The sequence below is a fragment of the Rhinolophus hipposideros genome (assembly GCF_964194185.1).
Source record: "Rhinolophus hipposideros genome assembly, chromosome: 2".
Classification (NCBI taxonomy): domain Eukaryota; kingdom Metazoa; phylum Chordata; class Mammalia; order Chiroptera; family Rhinolophidae; genus Rhinolophus; species Rhinolophus hipposideros.
This window is the reverse complement of record NC_138048.1, coordinates 42,230,923-42,251,787: the sequence shown is the minus strand read 5'-3', so window position 1 is coordinate 42,251,787 and position 20,865 is coordinate 42,230,923. Positions and strand designations below refer to the sequence as shown.

Genomic DNA, 20,865 nt, shown 5'->3' with positions numbered 1-20,865 from the left:
ATGCAAAAACATAGAATTATACTCTATGCATGATTGTGGGTTCTGAATTTTTAACTAGCAATATATTATGAACATTTGTTTCTGTTAATAATTATTCGGTAGCATTGTTTTTTTTATTGATTATATAGCATTCCATACAACAGATGTGTTATAATAATTTAGCTAATCTCTTATTCTTGGACATGTAAGTTTCTTCCAGTTTTTCTATTAAAATCAACCTATGATGAATATGATTGTGCATACATTTTTAGGAACATCCCTGATTATTCTACTATAAGTAGAATAGTTGATTCAAGATAAATGTATTTTTCAAGCTTTTGATGCCGTTAGCTATTACCACGTGCACATTAGTGTGGCTTTACCAGCAGTCCCTGAAAATGTCTATTTGCTCAGATCCTCATCAGTTCTTGATATATTACATTCTACGGCTCAAAGAAAAGCTATCAGTGGACTGAGAAGAATGAGTATAAAGAGGTGGGAAGAGGTCAAGCATAGGTAAGTGATGCTTTTGTCTAAAATGTTGCAGGCTGCCACAGGCTGTGGAGAGCAGCAGCTTTCTCCAAAGCGAACTTCCGTTTTCGGAGGCGGCTCAGACTCTGAGTGTTACTCTGGCACAGTTGAAATGTCCCTGTTTGCTCTGAGGCAGTGGTTTGACTCTTCAGGCACAGCCCTTTGAGACCACTGACTCATACTAATCACTGCACGCAGAAAATACATAAAAGATTTGTATTCATCACTCAGTATATTTTGCTACTCAAGTGTCATGAAACATTCAGGGTATATTAACTGGCAAATGCACACCTGGAGTATGTTACTTAGCTTTAGAAACTGCTAATTTAAAAAAATCAAATATTTAATTTTGAGGGAAAAAAATCAATTTTGGATTTTGAGCATATATATCATCTTTCATTTTGGCCCAATTAACCCAGCAGGTGTGTGCAAATTAGGTCACTACTTTGTCACCGTGGTAACATGCCTTGGGGAGGTGGATCTTAACCACCTCCAGCACAGGTGATGTTGGCTGGGTTAGTAGTAAGAGGTGCTTTACAAACAAACAAGGCAGAATTTAGTATGTTAGGGTGTAGAAAATAGGTCTAATGCTGGGTACCAGCAGATAATATTCTATGACATGAAAATAAGTACAGTACCACCTCAAATTTTATTAACAAGAGATCTAATGAGCCTTAGAAACTTTCTATAAATGTAAAATTTATAATCTCTGAAAGGACAGTAAAACTTACTGACAATCACTCATGAAGTGATTATCTCATTCCTTCATTGATCACGAGGCTTGGGGGTTGGAATCAAATTCTCTGGAATTTAAGGACGTTTTTTAGAGCTATGCCATGGTTTTCAGAGGGTCAACTCCTTCCTGCCTACTCATTCTAGTAACTAGAATCTAGTCAGTCTTAAGGATATTTTTTAAAAAAGACAGTGTCTAATCATTTCTTTTAAGTGCTATTTTTGATCATTATTCATAATAGCTGATGGGTTAAGAAGTTGGCAGACTTGGTCTATGCCATCACTCCAGTTTTAATGCAAGTCTTTAACTCCGGCTTCTTCTCACCAGGTGAAAAATCAGACATGTTTCAAGATCGCTGGTAGAGATTTGCAATCTGTTTGGCTGCGGAGGGTTCCAAATCATGTGGGCATTCTGCAGCCCCACAGAGTCGTAGAATTTCTTCACTTATCACTGACAAGTTCACACCTCTTTTGGTCATTAAAATTGTAAATCTGTATTCTCAAATGCAGAAAACATGCCAGATTAATAACATTAAATATATCTCCAAGGAAGTGCACCTCCCGTGACCACGTTCAGCACCCAGTCACAGATGATTTTCCATTGATCCTGTGGGAACGATTCATACGTGGCTTTGTTTCTCAGTTTGTCCTAGTAGCCTGCCTTATATTTGTATGACTTTTTATGATTTTGAAGCATTTTTGTATATCATGTTTCATTTTTTGTGATATTTTACACATGGCATTTCAGAAACTTGAATCCCTCTAGTGTTTATTTTCAGTTGGTTGTGACCACAGCTTTATTACTTATTTCGTGTGCTTTCAATAGTTAATATTTACAAAACACTGAACAAACTCTTCAAGATTGCTTTCCATAATCTCCCTCTCCATGTGTTAAGGATGAGAGCTACAGAGAAGTGTCATAGTGACTTACCCTGTGTCACAGAACATGTGAATTCACTTTCTTAGGAGAATCAAAGGTCCCTGGCTGGTTTTCTGTTTCCTTCCTTCCTTCCTTCTTTCCCTCCTTCCCTCCTTCCTTCCTTCCTTCCTTCCTTCCTTCCTTCCTTCCTTCCTTCCTTCCTTCCTTCCTTCCTTCCTTCCTTTCCTCCCTCCGTCTCTCCCCTCCTTCCTTCCTTCCTTTCCTCCCTCCGTCTCTCCCCTCCCTCCCTCCCTTCCTCCCTCCCTCCATCCTTCTTTCCTTTCTTTCTTTTTTTAATCTTCCAAGAGTCTTCTGGTTTGGAGACTTACAAAGGGATAGCATTGCTAAGTGGAGAAACAGTAGGCTCAACTACTCTTTTACCTCTAACTTCTCTTTCACCATATACTCCCTCCCTATGTTCAAGTCTTCCTTTCCCATCTACTCCCCGGTGGACACTGAAAAACATTTCTCTTGAAGAGCTGGTTCATAACATAAAGACCAGAAGTCTCAGTAAAATCCATTAACTTGCTGAAGGTAAGGGTATATGCATTGTTCACTGGAGAACAGTATGCCATATTCTACGCTGTCTGTTCTGGGGAACTAGGTGGGTGGTGGCACAAATTAGCATCAGAGCGGAGCTTTATCACAGTGGAACCCCAGGTTGTTTTAGGAATAAGACATGAAACAAAAATATGTGAAGGGATTCAATCTGTCAAATCTAATAAAGGAAATTGTAGTAGAGTCAGGGAACTTGGATCCCTGAATTGTAGTAAAGAAGCTAGAGAGGAAACAGGCAGTTAAACAAAATAGTGCTGTATCTTTCATTGTTTGATGAAATAATTTTTGCCCCATTTAACTGGTATGTTACAAAAGAAGAGCTTGGTATATCTGAAACAAAGAGCTTACACAGTCACCGAGCTGGTTGGTTTTTATACCTTCCTTTACTGAGTATTGTCCTTCAGTACAATACAGAGCCATTTCTTTGTTCTCACAAGCCAGCAGTTAAATTGTATGTAAATGTATGCAAATTAGATGCTGTCTAATAAAGAGAGTCATTAGATGGAAGAAATATTTAGTTTAGAAAAAAAAGCAGGTGTATTGTGTAAAAGAAAATGTAAGGCTACAAAAAAACCCCAAAGTTTTGTGGACAGTTGTAGAAAAAAATTATTAAAATAGATTTTTAAAAGACTTACGTCTTCTGACCTTTCCTTTGTGCTTATATATATGTGTGTTTTTTAAATATTTACATATAAAACTAAGGGATTGGCTTCTCTCCCAGAATTACTGGAAACACCTTCACCAGGAACATTTGGACTTGAATAATCTCCACAGCAGCATTTTCTTTCTTGAATTAAATGAATTGTAAAATGGATGATTGGCCCAGGAACACTGACTGCTTATTTGGGTTCCTTTCCTTTAGGTCAATAGAGGCTTAGTGGCTCCATGTTGGGTACTTTGCAATTGATTATCTTGGCTCCTTTAAAATTCCCGTTCTGTACACTTCACCCCAGTTTTCTTAAAGGCTACTGTAGGCTCCTTAAAAGATATGTAGACTATAAGCTCCTTGAGAGGAACCAACAGTTTCTCTTGAACTTGATCAATGCTGTATGGAATGTTTAGTACAATGCACAGCACATACTAGGCACTCGCATTTATTTTTGAATGATTACATGAATGAGTGAATAAATAGATAAAACATAATTTCACATACATGAAACATTTTAAGGGTCAGTAAAGTGATTATGGGTATGTCAAATACCATTGTAGTCCCCAGCAAATAGTGAGGTGATTCCTCGGGTTTGCAGGTAGCAGCTATTCAGTACGTGCATAGTGCAAAACATGCTCTGCTGTCCAGTTTCCGTGGGTCAACTGTAACGAATGCATTGGGTGCTCAGCAGGTGCCACACTCGTTATGGCAGCTATTAGAGGGTAAAGATGAACAGGCGTAGTCGTTTCTCCCTAGGAGCTCTGACTCTTCTAGAGCAATCAGAGATACACATACTTAATAGATAGCAAACTGTACAAAGGAGCGTTACAGATAAAATATTACGGGAGCATGAGACAAATTCTGTTTAAAGAGTGTCTGAGACGGTTTCTTGAAGGAAGGGAGAACTGAATGAAGCCTTGAAGGTTGTAGGGAGCAGACGGTTGGCTCTAGTAGGGTGGAGAAGATCAGAGTTGCAGAATTCGCCAAGTTGCAGTCCCAAGTTAATAGGAATACACTGGATTTTCTTCTCTAATGAACTTACAGCAATAGCTTGATTTTAACCTCTGTGGAAACATAAATGAGGGTTGCGTTGGATACAATAATGACCAAAGTTAAATTATAACTCCAAGTCAAAATTTTAATCACATTCAGCTATTGATTAGGAAATAAGGTAAAGTATGCAAACGGACTTATAACTTATCAATTCTAAGGCATTAAAAATATATATTTTTTATTATATTTAAGGGGATAAAAGGTTTAGGTACCTAGAAAGGAATATCTCATATGTATTTAATCGCTTACAGTTTACAGAGTATCTTCCTACTATTTTATTTTCATAACAACCCTTGAGGTTGCAGAAGCATTATTTCTATTTTACAGGTGAGGGAACTAAAGTTCTGAGAAGTTAAATGACTTAGCCAAGGTCACACAGTAAATGTCAGAGCCAGGTTTTCCTGACAAATTGTCCAGTCCTTTTCATATACCTCACTATCATCCGGAAACAATGCATGGGAGAATCGTATAGGTATAGAAGCAGCACATCTTGGTTCTAATTTTACTGCAAATACTTTTTACTGATTTAGTTTTATATCTACATTTTCTTCATTTTGGCGTGGGTAAAATATGCAAGACTGAAACTGAGGGAGACATGCATGGGCCAGATGAGCTTATTTTGGTAACTGATATGGATATGAAAATCATAATGGGTCTACGGATTGAAAACGTTTTATTTTCTTGACTTTTGACTTAAAGAAAAGATTTCAATGTGAAGGTGCAAAATATGCTGCACTGAACTTATCTTGGAGGGAACCAAAGGGCTGTGGGACTAACAGCTTTTGATATTACTTAGTGCTTATTATTGTTATTATTATTATTTCTTTTTAATTATGCAAAGTGCTAATCAGTTTGATTATGCACAGTGCTAATCAGGTTAATTATGCAAAGTGCTAATCAGTTCTTCTTGAAGCACACGAGGAGAGCAGAGGTGCTGGCGGTGAATGGCGTAGCTAGATGGGGGTAGTCACGGCAGTCATTCCTTATTAAGATAGGAGTAGACAAGATAGCAACGGGGATTTATCCATAAACATAAAGAGAACTGTGAGCACACGAAAGAGTATGGTGTTAGGCAGGACGGTGCTTACGCACAGAAAGCTGTTTTTCCCCCCGTTGCATAGTTTGGTTGGGTAGTCTCTGCTGTATTTTGAAGGCACTCATTTGAAGCCAAAAAGACTGCAGAGGGAAAGAAACAGAGTATTGTATAGCTAGACAAGTTGTCAAAACAACTTATTGTAGTTGGCAAGCACCAATTCCTGGGAGGACAGTAGAGGAAGTAGAATCTAATAGACCTATACATGAAAGAGGACATCAATAAAGAGAATTGAAAAATTAAGGGAGTGCCATTCTGATAAAATAAACAGGGCCATCTCACCACTGTATTGTTATTTGGATGGTCGTCTGTGTAGCATATTTCCTTAGGTGAACTGAGGGCTTCTTGGTTCTGGTAGTGGTCTCTGTTGAGAGTGCTGATGATGACAAGTATGACAATAAGGGTTTTATGTAATAGCTCCTTGTTGGATCAGTTTTGTCGCTGCTGAAATCAAAGTGAATTTTAATATTAACTTGCAGGTCTGTGCTTATTAAGCTGGGTTACTTCCTGTGAAGGTGAGTTTATAGCAGTATGTTCATATGTTTTTATAGAACAATGACCATGGAACTCCCTTAGGAAAACCCTTTTTATTCGGTCCTCCTGTTTTATTCTGTGGTTTGATAAGCTATCAGTGAAATGCTGCGATACCTACTTGTTTGAATGTACTCAAAGATCAGAAAGCGGGGCCGGCCGGGTGGCGCAGGCAGTTGGAGCTCCATGCTCCTAACTCCGAAGGCTGCCGGTTCGATTCCCACATGGGCCAGTGGGCTCTCAACAACAAAATAAAATAAAATAAAATAAATAAATAAGTAAAAATTAAAAAAAAAATCAGAAAGCATTTCAGGATTACCATGTGAATATTCGTTTTAAAAATGTTTTTAGTCCATGTGACTTTTCCTTTACTCTGGAATCTGAGCAGGAGATTTATAAGTCATTGATAGAAAGGAGGGTCTGCTTTTCCCTTTATAACTTGACAGAGTGTTTACTCACCATCTCTTTTTTAGGCCTATGTCTAAGCACAACTCATCTTCACAAATGCCTGTAGTGAGCTTGATTTCTGGAAATGTCCAAATAATGGTAAGACTGCTGCAAAGTCATTGGTGTCTACAGAATAGGGCATATTAATAAGGTATTTGTCCAGGCAGCACTGGTATTTGGAATAAAGACATGCTTTCCGTTTTCATTTTTATTTTAACCAGGACGAGAATGACATAAATCTTTGGTTTCCAAGGAGCGTCTGGAAAGAAATAGATTGTTAGAGGACAGAGCCCACAAATTGAGAAAGCCTGTTGGGGGCCCTTTGAGAATTTGGCTGGAAAATTCTGTTATAAGCAGTCCTTCTGCTCAGCTTTATGGGAACATGATTTTAGAAATAAAACGTTACTTCTATGTTCCCCACCCCCCGAAACTAAGATAAGGATGAAATGTTCATGTTTCTACTTTGCTAATCAAAATCTTTTGAGTTATTTCTTAATAAGTTTAAATGTTTTCTTAATGATTCTACCCAAAGGACACCTTGCAAATTCCATTCATTGATGGCACACTAAACTCTTGATGCCCGATAAAGGCATTTGAAACCAAGAGCTTGCTATGCAAAGTATTTAAAATGTCACTGGAAAGTTTCAAGGAGAACATGATGTTATCCAAATGGCAAGTGAAAATTAGTTTAGTAACATCTAAATAATATGGTTTAATTAATTAAATCTTTTGATTTAATTGCACACTTGCACCCATATCACACAACTCCCATACACAGACCCACTCATCCCTTTATGAAACAGATATTATTTGGGCCCCTTCTTTTGTAAAATGTGTACTATGTTCTAATAACACAACCATTTACTGTCCTAGATAATGGAGATGTAGTTGGCCAAAAAGAGACAAATGCCTGGGATGGAGCTCACCTACACCGGGTGAGATGGTGTTTTTCTCATGATCTTCATCCTTCGGAGCAACAACAAGTTTGTACTTTATTTCTCCTCAGCACTGCTCTCCTCAGTAGTCTATGTGACTCAATTAGTTGGCCTTTGAATCTTTAATATTTGCAAAAGGAGGTTTGAGTAGAAAGTTACCAAGAGTTTATTAGCTGATTATGCTATAAAAGCAATTTATTCTTTATTACATGTAAAGAGCCCTTAGGATCATACAAAGCCTGTCTTAGACTTTGATCTTTGAGGAAATAAAGTATTTTTTGGCTAACTTTTGTGAACCTCTTTGGACTTAGGCCAATGTTGAATGTATAAAGGGTGGACTTTAGAATCAGTCCTGAGTTTGAATCCTGACTCTTCAGTTACTAGTTGAGCAAGTCATAGTTGCTTTGAGTTGCTGTTTCCTCATAGTTCCTACCACACAGGGTGGTTATGAGTATTAGTTGAAATAAACTATATAAATCACTGAACTCAATGCCCAGTGGCACACTGAAGCATAGCTTTGCTCCGTTGTCAGTCCCTTTTTCATTTCTGGAAACTGTAGCCTTTCTGGCTCTCACTACCAGAAATATCTTCAACTAATTCAACTTCTTCTCCCCAAGCTGCTTTTTCTTACATTAAGCCTGTACTTCAATTAACTCAGTATTTTTTTTTTCCTATTGCATCTTTATAGATTTCTTTCTCCTTGTTCTCTTATTTGTGTACTTCGACCACTTCCCTGGTTATTCTGAGTCAATTTTTGGCTAACTGTTTTCACCATGTGTAACATAGCCTTGATTACAACAACAAAAAGATAATTCAAGGCAATTATATAGAAATATGCTGCCTGTGTCAGGGATGAATTATTATTGTCTATGTTTTTGACCTCCTGATTATACTGGAAACTTCTTGGGGGCAAGGGTAGTGTCTTCTACCCCTGCATTCCTAGTTTTAGCATGTGCTCTACCAATGAAACCCCACAATCTAGCAAGGAGAATTTTAAACAGTAGCATATATGATCTACTGGTAGGAAAGTGTTGTGGAAAGTGAAGATGTTGAAAGCCTCATGGAGCAGATATTGGGAAAACGTCCTGGAGAAAATATTGTTTGAGTTTGACCTTTAAAAAAAAGTACCTAAAATACGTTTTCTTCCTCGGGAAAACAGTGAAGAGAAAATAAATTCTAGATGGAGATAAGAGCTCATGAGTACAAAAAGTTGATTGGTAGCTGGAAGGCAGGGGATTAGGTGACACAAAGGAAGATTAGAAAAGTATATTGGCAGCATACTATGAAGGGCCTATGAGCTGTTTGGAGTCTTCTGTGAATAATCCTAGATTTCCAAAATAAGTGTATATTTGTGGCAAAGAGAACATTGTTTATCAAGAATATAGAGATTAGCTTTTTTTTTTTTTTATGAAGAAAGAAATGGTTAAGATTATGAACAAATGAATACAGGAAAAAGGACAATGAAGTATCATGTCAGAAGGAAGGTCCAAATCTGAATCCCACCTCTACTCCAAACTTGCTTTATTACCTTAGACATTTCACTTCATCTTCCTAAACAATATATATCTTTCCTATCACTCGCTACCTCTCATTTAAGTTTTTATGAATTTACGTGACTTTTATTGGGTATAGTTAAAGAAGGCTCTTACTTTGTATACTTTGGATCCCAGAAGTTGGAGATGATTGGTCTTTTTTAATGGGAAAGATGAATTTTATACTAGTAGCACTTTCAGCTTCAGCCAGTAATAGGATATTTGGGAGCAAAAGGAAGGTGAATAAGAACAATATTGTTCAGACCTGAAGAAGGCAAAAGGATCTCTAAAACTAAAAGTAAGATTATGGCTTAAACTATCTAAGAAGTCAGAGATATTGAAAGATGGATTTGGCAGAGCTTTGCATTTGGGAGATGGACAAAGACCTGAAGAAGAAATGAAAAAAGAGAGCATAGAGTATCCTAATTTCTCTAGCCTGAAGGTTGAAAGTTAACTCCTAAGATTAATAACTAACGAAAATATGAGCTGGGAGAGGAGATGTGCAGAGAAGATCATAAGAGGGCACTCGCCAATGGCTTTCAAAGGTTTGAGGTCGGCATGTGGTTGGTATAAAAATAGTTTTATGTAAGTGTTGATAACCCCCCTCTTTCTTCCACCACGGGATTCTTCTCAGTTCCCCCTCCTTTCTTTTCTTCTAAGAGCTCCATCATGCCAGCTAGGTGTCAGGACATTGATAATGTAGAATCAAGGGAATGGAAAACAGAACTGGAAAAGTGACCATGGCTGGGGGAAGGGTAGAGGACTCATCAGAATGTGGCAGAATTTTACTAGAGTAAGAAGAAAAGAATAGAGATGGAAAGAAAAATGAACAGGGAGGGGGGCAATGTTTGTGAGGGAGAGAAGGGATGGAGAGACGTTTGGGCTGGGACGTGAGAGTAAGAATAGAGATAAATTTTGAGACCAGTTGCTGTCCATATTCAATTTGTCTAAGACAGACAAAAGGGATTTTTCTCTCCTCTTCTTTTGGTATTTTCTCAAGGAACTTAATAAAATTAGAATATTTTTGTATGTTTTTTGGCTTGGCTGCTATTTCTTTGGATCAAAACTAGGTATTACCTGGGACAAAACTTTGTCCCCAGTCCCCATCACTGTCACCAATGCAACACAGTGGAAACGGGAGGTTTAGAATTTTTCCAGGGTATCATATAAACATTCTGTCGATTTCTTCTGTGATTTGTGCCCTGATTATCAGTTATTCTTGATGTTAAGTTGAACTCTATAAAAATATAGAAGTGGAGGGATGATGGCCAACCAGGGTGTATGTATGGTATGATTCATATTAGACAGCAGCCCCCTGAAGATGGCCTAATTGCTAGGGCATTTCCACTGCCTGCTGATCTTAATTCATGCCTTTTTCCTTTTGAGGGGTCAGATCAGCAAAGCAATTTTATGTTAATCACAACAAAGTTATGTTTATGTTGAGAGGAAAGAACTCTGCTTTTCAGGCATTACTGTTTCAGAAAAATCTTCAGAGGGTTAGATGCCAATTAATCAAGATTCCCATAAGAAATGTTAGCAAGTAAGTATTGTTCAATAAAAAACTATTAGTCAATATTGTCATTTAGGAATTAAAGTTCAACCAGGGTAACTGTTGAGTCATGAAATTATTCTCTGTAAAACTGACCAACCACCACTGACTGATATATGTGAATGTGCTTGGGAACTTGGTGCCATCCCAGGACTGAGATTTAAAGGACTGTGTGAAGACTTCCTGTCACAAATAACACATTTTTTATAAGGTGGATTTTATTCATCAATAATGTCCATTTTGGAAACTTTGTGGGGGTTTTTTGTTTTTTGTTTTGTTTTGTTTTTGTTTTTTTTGGCATTAAAGAAGGAATGCAATTTCATAAATCTACATTTATTTTATTTTATTTTTTAAAAAAAGAATTCCCACTGGATTATATAACATTAAGCATACAGCTACACAAAGATTAGAAGAGCTGTGGCCATCAGGAATAAATGTTGGTAATAACACTGATGGAATTTCACATGTGTCGTTTATTGTGAGAAAAGAAGACTTTCATAGAACTTAGATAAGGAAATAGACTTGTCTTTTTAATAAAAATGTAAACAGAGGCATTTGTCATTAAAATGATAGCATTTGAAATTGGCTTCCTGATTCCATGTAAGAGGAAACACCTTAAGTTAGAAGATTTTTTTTTTCCTCTGATAAGAGTGAAAAACAATCAAATCAATCTATACAAATTTTATTATGAAAAAAATGCTTGGAAGAATTCTATTGGTATAAACTAATGCAAGATGAGAATTTGTTTATTAAAAAAGTATTTTGAATGTCCTCTTCCATTGATCATGTGCCACTGGTATAAACAAAGATCTTGTGTACGATGGAGGACTTCTATTTGCATTCCTTTACATGTTTAGATATTTTTTAGGAGGACTTATTTCTTCTGTTTATTGACAGTGCTCTTCAGAACTTTGTACAATTATAATGTGTACATCAGCAGTGGCAGCATTTGAGTTTGCCCCAGAGGGTAGGTTCTTCAGTCAGTGTAGCCAGGAGAATATAAAAATCCATTGTATTAGTTTTGATGCTTCGGGTAAAATAGGTTTACTCCAGGGCCTTCCCATTGCATAGGGCAAAGTGCTATGCTCAGGGGACATGAAGGGGGGTGGAGAAAAGCTGCACTGGTTTTGTTTAGGGAGTGCCTGGCTTTTCATCTGCTTGGGAGAGAAGCAGACCTCTTTGCCAGTTGCCAAGTACTCTAATGCTGAGAAGTGAGTCAGCTGTGGTTACTCTGGGGATTTTGGCAACAATAAGCACTTTTCCTTGAGAAAAATCAGCATAGATGCCACACATTGGAATTGGACAAATTGCTTTTATTTTCTATTTTCTTTAACAATCAATTTGCATTTTCTTCCTTTCCCAGCTGTTGCCGCTTTTTTGGTTTTTAGCTTAGATGATGGGAGAAACACATGTTCACTTGAGACCCAGAGGAGAGCCACTTATTTCTTCCTGGGTGAACCCCTTGAACTCAAGATACTGACTAACCCTAAGTGAATAATGATATTCAGAAGATGATTTGTCAGGGAGGGGTTCGTGGGTGGTGAGCACAGTGAGTGGGGGCAGTAGAATCAGTATGTACACCGCATTCATTAAGAAACTTAAGTTTGCAATCTTCGCGATGTTTTTAGCTGAAAGCCTTGGGGACCTAACCTGTTCTATAGAGAAGTCTTTTCACTCCCTGTGGTTTATAGCTGGGAAGAAAAATGCATTTGTAGGAGTTGGATTGGTTGGATTAGTGCACTGTCAATCAGATGTTAAACAAACAAACATACAAACGAACCCGACCTTTTTCTGTTAATTCTCTCACTTTCCCTGAAACTTCTTACCTCTCAAAGGTATCGTCACATCTGTATTTCCTCTGAGCTTGCCATCAAGGGCCAGAATTCTCTTCCAGGTTGGTGTAGGGCAGGATGGGAGTAGCTTCTATTCTTGATGTCCAGATCAAACTAGTTTCTCTACCTTCTCTTCTTTTACATAAAGAAGCCAATCGTCTGACCTACCTCCAGATGATAAAATTTGCCTCCTCCTTTCTTAACAGTCCAGAGTCCCCAGACCATCCATCCTCCTCCTCTGGATATATCTTTGTTCTCACTGAAGGAGGCTTTGCCGTCCTGGAATTCCTCTCTGTCAGATTATTTATGGACTGTTTCTGTATGTCAGACACCATGCACTTTACATGTCGGGCTTCTCGAGAGAAACAGAACTGAGAGAGAGGGTGAGAGATATTGAGGGAGAGAGATTTATGGCTTACACAATTATTGAGGCTAACAAGTCCCCAAATCTGCAGCTGGTAAGATGGAGACCCAGGAGAACCGATGGAATAGTTCCAGTCCACGTCCGAAGGTCTGAGAACGAGGAGAGCTGATGGTTGTAGTTCCCGTTCAAAGGCTGGTAGGCTGAAGACTGAGGAAGGGCCATTGTTTTAGTTGGAGTCCAAAGGCAGGAAAACAACTGATGTCCCACCTCGAATCAGTTAGGAGGAATTCCCTGTGACTCCCAGTCGAGTCTGCCTTTTTGTTCTATACAGACCTTCAACTGACTTGGTGGGGCCCTCCCACATTAGTGAGGCAATCTGCTTTACTTAGTCTGCTGAGTCACATGTTAATCTCATCCACAAAACAGCATCACAGACACATCTAGAATAATGTTTGACCAAATATCTGGGCACGCTGTGGCCCAGTCAAGCTGACACGTAAAACTAACCATAATACATGCTTTACCTAATTTAATCCTGACCAAAATGCCGCCCAAAACCCTATGAGGTTAATACTATTGAGATTGCCCTTATTCAAATTCTATCTCCATCACTTACTGTATAACCATAGGCAAGTTACTTAATCTCCGTTTCTTCATCTCTAAATTGGGGATGATAGTACTATATAGCTTGTTGAGTTATTATGAGAATTGAATAATATATGTAAAACACTTAACTTGGATGACTGGAACATAGCTTAATACTCAATGAAGGCTAACTACTTTTTATACACACAAGGAAATAAGGTTCATACAGGTTAAGAATTTTGCCCAAGGTCACACAGCTAGTAAGTGGTGAAATTAGGATTTGAATTTGTGCTGTTTGACTCCAAAATCATGCATTTAACCATTCCTCTTTACCAATGCCTACTTTATAGGGCAGCCTATAATATAATATAATGGTTAAGGCTCTGGTATTAGACTCCATGGGTTCAAATCCTGGCTCTTTCACTTGCCGAAAGACTTTAGGCGAGTTATGTAATTTTTCTGCACCTTAATTTCCTCATCTCTAATGGGAACAAAATAGAACTTTTCCCAGAGTAACAGTGAACTAAAGGATTTCTAGGGAATATTACCTTCATTTATGAATTTTAAGGAACAAAATTTCAAGCTCAGGAAAGGTGTAGAGGAGAGAGTTTTTCAGTTTTCCTCAAATGATGCTATTTGGTACTGCGTTGGTAGGTAAGGTTTATGAAATCTAGAAAAGTGTCAAAAGCATGTTAACATATCCTTAATATTATAGATACCCTTATTTTGTAAGAAATTTCTTAGGAAACATTTTTTGAGAGACAATGAAAATGATGCTTTCATTAGGAATAATTGTATTTATCTTCAAAATATAGTTGAAACAATGGATAGCAGGTAGAAGGAAGCTGAGGAGGAGTCCATTACAAAATGAAAACGCCGGGCCTGCTTTTTGTTAATCTCTTGCCCATTTAATAGCAATGTAAGATCCACTACCTGGAAACAAAATACGGGGTGTGATTGAAAAATATGGTGAATGTTTAAATTAAAAAGAAAAATTATTAAAGTAAAAGATACATTGCCATTAATCCCTCTCAAAATACTCCCCCTCATGTTGAACATGCTTATCCCATAGTTCTTGCCACTTTCAGAAGCAGTTCTGGAAGTCCTCTTTTGTGAGTGCCTTTACTTCATCTTCCATCATGACAACGCTCTGTGTCACACGTCACTTCTAGTACAGCAATTTCTGTCAAATAAAAACATTACAGTGTGTCCTCATTCACCTTATTCACTGGATCTGGCACCGTGTAACTTCTGGCTCTTCCCCAAAGTCAAAATGACCATGAAAAGAAAATGTTTTGAATCGATTCAGGACATCAAGGCAGCGACGACAGCGCAACTAAAAACACTCATGAAAGAGGACTTCCAGAACTGCTTCAGAAAGTGGCAAGAATGATGGGATAAGTGTGTTTGAAGCAAGAGAGAGAGTATTGTGAGGAGGATTAATGGCAATGTATCTTTTACTGTAATATTTTTTTAAATTTAAATATTAACTATATTTTTTGATCACACTTTGTATTTCCTCCAGTATATAAGACAAGAAGACTCAGAATTTTGGAATGTTGTATCTGACTTTTCATCTGTCAGCCAAAAGTAGCTGAAAAGGCAAGAGCACTGGAGAATTGTTTTCCTACATATGCATTTGTTTTTAGACAAATGTGTTTGTTTAAAAGTCTAAACACCATGGAAATGGGTACCATGGAAATGTTTGGTTGAAGGGTAGAATCCCTAGAAGTGTTGACTCAATCCTTAATCCTTCTGTGTGATGGATTAAATGCCACATGCTTCAGTTTGCTGTGTGTGAGTTCTTTTAGCACAGTTTAAAACAAACGGTAATGCTGTATGAAGGACATAGAAACTTACTGATTTTTTTTCAAGAGATTAATGAGAGGGTGGTTGTCATCTGCCCATTGCTTATGCTAACTGAACTCCAGAGAAAATTATATTGTGTCTCACTCTCCTTTCACCCCAAATGTTTACATACACATGAAATCAGGTTAGAATTAATATTAAGGACAGCCTTGAAGTGGAAACAAATATCCGTGTGTAGGTTGCAGGGAGTGTGGAAATGAAGGGAAGAATTATAGGGTTGCCCTCTTTCCTGAGAGTAGTGGGAGAAATCATAAGCCAATTAGGTATCATGCTCAACACTTTCATATATTCCGTAATTCCTTTTTTAATTTTGACTCCTGAAACCATCACTAGAAACCTGTCTTTCTTACCAAGTGTCTCCCTGAGTTACCTACCACCCATCTGCCTGTAGCAATTTGGAATCTTCTCAAAATAGGCAATCGTTGTGGATATTATTATGTGAAAACTATTGGAATCAGATGAAAATTTTATGGTAAACATCAGATGGAAATGTTCTCTCTGCTGTATAGTTGCAGTTACTTTACTTTACCCTTTTTATTTTCATAGAATTACAAGGCTTACTTCATGGTTTTTTTGTGTTTTTTTGTTTGTTTTTGGCAATTGACATGAACAAAATTTTTTTCAAAGAAAAAAATACTTAAGAAATCGAAGACTAAGAGAGAAAATGTAATTGAGTCTGGAAACCATTTTGCCTTGGCTAAATAAATAAGAAATGATAAGGAGTACAATGCAATAAGAGTTGAGAAATGCTGAGGTTCATGCAGACTGTTTTATTTAACTCCATTTAATTTTATTGGTTTGAATTTGATAGAGACAATGTCAATGGACATGTACAAGGAAATTGGCAGTGGAATGCCTGGGGCTGTTGTATCATTGACAGGAAAGTGTATAAACAGAAAAGGAATGTTGAATAATTCTGAATATAATAGTGATTTTATATATCAAATTTCAGTTTTCCAAATGCACAGAGCCAGCAGATTGAAGCAGACCTGTCACCTGTATCTAGTTCTTCATTTCTATATGCTGAAAATCAAATGCATCAATATTATATTTTTCTCTTTTCTTCCTTTGCCAACAAATGTTTAGAATGTTTTTCCAGCATCGCTGAACTCCCAGCTAAAAGCTATATTTCCGCTTAATTTTTAGAGGAGGAAAAAACCTTAAGTGGGTTTCTAGCAATGGCTACACATCGAACTTACGTTGCCTTTGCCTCCTTGGTTTTCTTATAGAGCTAAGCTTCCATAGCAGACTTGAAGAGTCAGTTTACAAGCAAAAATATTTACAAAAGCTTGATTTCATGTTCTATATGAAGCCAAAAGAACTGAGATTGTTTCAGAAAAACTAAACAACATCTCAAGTGGATTATCAGAATGAAATAAATTCAATTATGCTTGCTCCTCAACAGGCTTTACTTTGGTCAGTTATGCTTTGGGAGAATTTGTGTAGTACACAGATGTAGTGCATTGTAGTCCCATAGGGTGACTACAGATTAGATTGCCAGCCTTTATAGCAGTAACTTTTCTAATTAGCCCTTATGTGATAGGGAATTTGTAAGACCTTATTTATCTTCTAATATTTTGTGCATTTCTTTATTTCTTTTCCTTGAAAATACATCATTCTTGAACTCAATCCATTAATAGCTGCATCTAGAGTCCAATTCAGGGCAATCTAAACGAAACTGTAGAGTGTGTTTCTGTAGATGAAGTTGAGAATTGACAATATGGATAACTGAAGTAGATAACTCAGACCTTTCAGAACTCACCCTGATGCATAAATTAACTTCATACATTCATTCATCAGCTTGTCTGGGTAATTTTCAGATAGCCACTCCAGTTTATGGATATATGTTTTAATTAATCAGTACACCTACATTTCTCTAGAGTTTCCTCATGGACATCCAGTAAAAGACTGAATTGTCAAAGCATTAGTAAATTAGGATGGTAAAATGGTAAAAACAAACAAACAAGAATCGCTGGTTTATAGAAAATCCTTGCCTCATAATTACATTATATAAAAAGATACACTCCTCTCAGACACATAAACAATAATGGAAGCTCTGCACCAACAAGGACTGTCTTTATTCCTAGAACATCTTATAATACCTGTCAGATAGTGTGTATTCAATAGATATTTGTTCATCAATGAACTCGATTGTGAAGAGGTTAGATTTGATTATATACTGGTGCAAATCAGATCTCTTCCTTTCTCCTCCACTTCCAAGAGCAAGCATTATATAGGCTGTTCCCAACTTACAGACAGGTCATGTTTAAAAATTCAGACAGTTTAGTCATTTGAAACCAAGAGTGCTTCTCTCATTTATACATTTATTACAAATACTGAATCAACATTCATTCTGGCCCAGACATGGTTCCAGGCTCTGGGGATACGGTGGTGAACAGCACACGCAGTCTCCATTCCCACTAGCTCTTAGAACAGTGCCAGGCACAGAGTGAATGCTCAGCAATTGCTAACTGCTGTTCTTAAATATTGACCCTTCTATTTTCAGGAATGTTTAATTCAGAGCCCTTAGCCTCTGTACTGAGTTGTCAGCCTATTTCACTTCCCCAAACAAATTCGAATGGAAGCACTACATGAGAAAACAAGAGGTACTATTTTAGGTATACTTCTTTTATTTCATTAATCTCTACTGGGCACCCACTTTAAAAAAGAAATGAGCTTGCTCTTTTCTTTTCTTTTTCTTTTTCTTTTTGTTAATTTCCTTGCCGTGTGGTCTTGGCAAGTGACGGGCCCTTCTATGTGATTCTCACCTGAAAATAATGAAGATATGATAATATTCTAATTCACACAGAGAACACAGCAGAACCTAGTAAATTAATGTTTGCATAGTACTTAGAAATCTGAGGTTAAAATTGCTAAAAGAGATGTACTGAACTATTATTGCCTCTAAAAATATGATAGACATTTTTTTCTCTAACAAAAAATACCTCAGTTAATTGCTATTTGTATTTTCAAAGTTGTATGCCACCTTAAAGAAAATGTTCAATGTATACCTAAAGGAAAAACAAATAAAGGTCTTGTCATTTAATTATTATGTGATAAAAAAATTTCTAAGCAATCACTAGTTTGGGGTAAGTACATGGCATTTAAGACCTTATGAATCACCAGTCTGGACAGATGGATCATTGCCTCTTCTTACTTAAGTGACAGGTGGCAGCTCTGGTGAAATGGCGTCCAAAGTTCTTCTGATTTTTACCTCTCTTCTTTAGCTGCTGCTGGCTTGAAGTAAAGTTGCAGTGTGCTCCAATTCCAAAAGTAAGGAGGGTTTTTGTTTATTTTATTTTATTTTGGTGTGTGTGTGTGTGTGTGTGTGTGTGTGTGTGTGGTCAGCACTTTGGTTAACTCCATCCATTCAGTGGTCTAGCTAAAATGGCAGACAATAAATGCTCCATAGCAACAGACTGATTTCAAACCAGATCTGAACACACTCTTCCTAGAATCATGATTTTTCCATGTTAACATCATACATTGTCTAGTATGTAAAGGTTGTTCTACGTGATATTAGGTTGGTACAAAAGTAATTGCGGTTTTTGCAATTATTTGTAACCTTTTAAACCGAAATTATGTTTGCAACAACCTTAATACTTTCTCTTATCAGCAGAAGATGAAGTGAAATTGTGAAATTTAAGAGAGAGTATTGTAGCCCTAAGTTTTATTTATTTGGCAAATATATAATAAATACCTACCATATGTTGGGCGCTTTTGATGCCATGGGGAATAAGATGAAGTCTTTGGCTCACAAAGCTTCTATTTCAGTAGGGAAGACAAATAATAAGCAAATAAATATAGAATTTCAGGAACGAATAAATACTATGAGGAAAACAAAGCAGGGTAGGAAAGGGCAAAGGTGGCAAGCTATTTTAGATACGATGGTCAGTGTAGGTCTCCTGTAAAGGTGGTATGTGAGTAGAAACTGGAATAAAGAGAGAGATGGAACATGTCAAACTCTGGAGGAAGAACATTCCAAGCATAGGTCAAAAGAAGTCCTCACACCCTGAGCTGGAACTTAGCTTGGTGTATCCCAGGAAAGAAGGGACACTTTTATAAACTTTGACAATCTTTAAAATCATGAAGAACCAGGTAGAGACTGGCCCATATTTTGTACAATTATTTGCCTAATACCACCTGTAGGACTGGAGGATATTAAGGCATCCTTAAAACATGATTTCTAGTCTTAGATTTTAAGATGCCTTCATGATACTTTAATTTTGGTAGAATCAGAAGAGGGCTAACTGCCTTCAGTCAAGAAGCACAGGACTAAATCTATTCTGATGAGACCTGAAGTTTACTACTCTGAAAGTGCTTTGAGAGGGAATGCCACAGGACAGTGAAAGCACAGTGAGAGGTTCAGGGTGAATGAGAGGGCAAGAAAGACAAAGCGCAGCACTGCAGGTACAGCTTTACTCTCAGCCTTCCTCTACTACAAAAGCATCTGCCCTCACAATCACCTGCAGGCACCTCCTACCCATGGGTTTAGCTGATCTTCTTAGATGCATGAATATGAGGGGTGTCTGTTTGAATGTTGTAATCCGTAATGATGTTCTGCCTCTAGAAACCTCCAATTGTTCTGAAAATACTGACATTTCTTATGTTATGTCAACCTTTCTTGAAAAATGTTATGAGGATAAAAAAAATTAAAGCACAGTTTAAAACATACTTAGAGTTGCTTCTCCTCAAAGGAGGCCTATGGCAAATAATTTTCTAAAACAGATAATCAGATCCTATTTCAGAATATCGTGCATTGGTTCTTGGGTGTTTATAGTGACAGACACTTGTAGAGACAGATTATCCTCCAATACCTCCTTTGGTATTGGAACATGAAAAATGAATTAGGCCCTTACCTTGTTTTGCCTGTAAAAGATTCTTTAAAGCCTCAGATTTGACCCTAGATGCGTGGAACAGCCAGGGTGAGGTGAGGGGGTGAGGTCTACAAGTGACATTGCAGTTGTAAAGTGCAGTTAGAATTTCTGCTTTATTTATGCACATACTCCCCTGTCATTTACTCTGTGCCTTTACACAAGCAATTGAAAAAATAGTTCTTCACTAGCTATTGCCGTCTTTTATAAAAGACTGTGTTTGCTTAGGGTGTAGATCACAGACTGCTGTGTGTAGAATTGGAAGCCATGATAGAAATATTTGGAAATAGCATGATCCCCAAAGGATAACTATAGATTCTAAAGAAGGAGAAAAAAGGAATGTCATATGAGGTCATCTAAAATTTCCGTCTAAATCAGCAATTTGAGTAATAAAAACACATGGATTCTGAAACAAAAATATTACTCTTTCGAAAAGTTTACCACCTTCTCCCCCAAATTAAAGAAAGGGGGGATGGGGAGAGAGGGAGGGACAGAAGAAAGGAAAGAGGGAAGGAAGGAAGGTAGGAAGGAAAGAAGGAAGAATGCTTCTCTTGGCACATAAAATACTTTTGTTAAATTCTTCAGACATTTTCTGTTAAAAAAAACCACACACATACTCTTTTGTGTTGTTATCCAACCTTGGAAGTTTAAAATTGACTGGTTTACTGTAAGAAAAATTAAATAAATGTAATTTTTAATTTTAATAGCAGTAGCTCAAATTTCATGTGAGATCACATCAGTTGTCCAATGTAATTAAGTTTATGGCTTTCTTATGTGCTTCAAAAATATCCATGACGTATAGTCAATAGATAAGTTTTTAGGTAAGTACTAGG

General features: G+C 37.3%; 1 protein-coding gene across 25 annotated transcripts in view; it reads left to right on the top strand.

Annotated features, from left to right (window-relative positions):
• The window catches only part of ZBTB20 (zinc finger and BTB domain containing 20), a 755,798-nt gene that overhangs the window by 222,094 nt on the left and 512,839 nt on the right, over positions 1 to 20,865 (top strand). The window contains exon 5 of one of the 25 annotated variants that reach the window (XM_081027926.1): positions 18,386 to 18,431. The exons of the other annotated variants lie outside the window; for them this stretch is intronic. The gene's annotated coding sequence lies outside the window, so the exon portion shown is untranslated. The remainder of the gene's footprint in view (positions 1 to 18,385; positions 18,432 to 20,865) is intronic. 25 annotated transcript variants of the gene reach the window in all.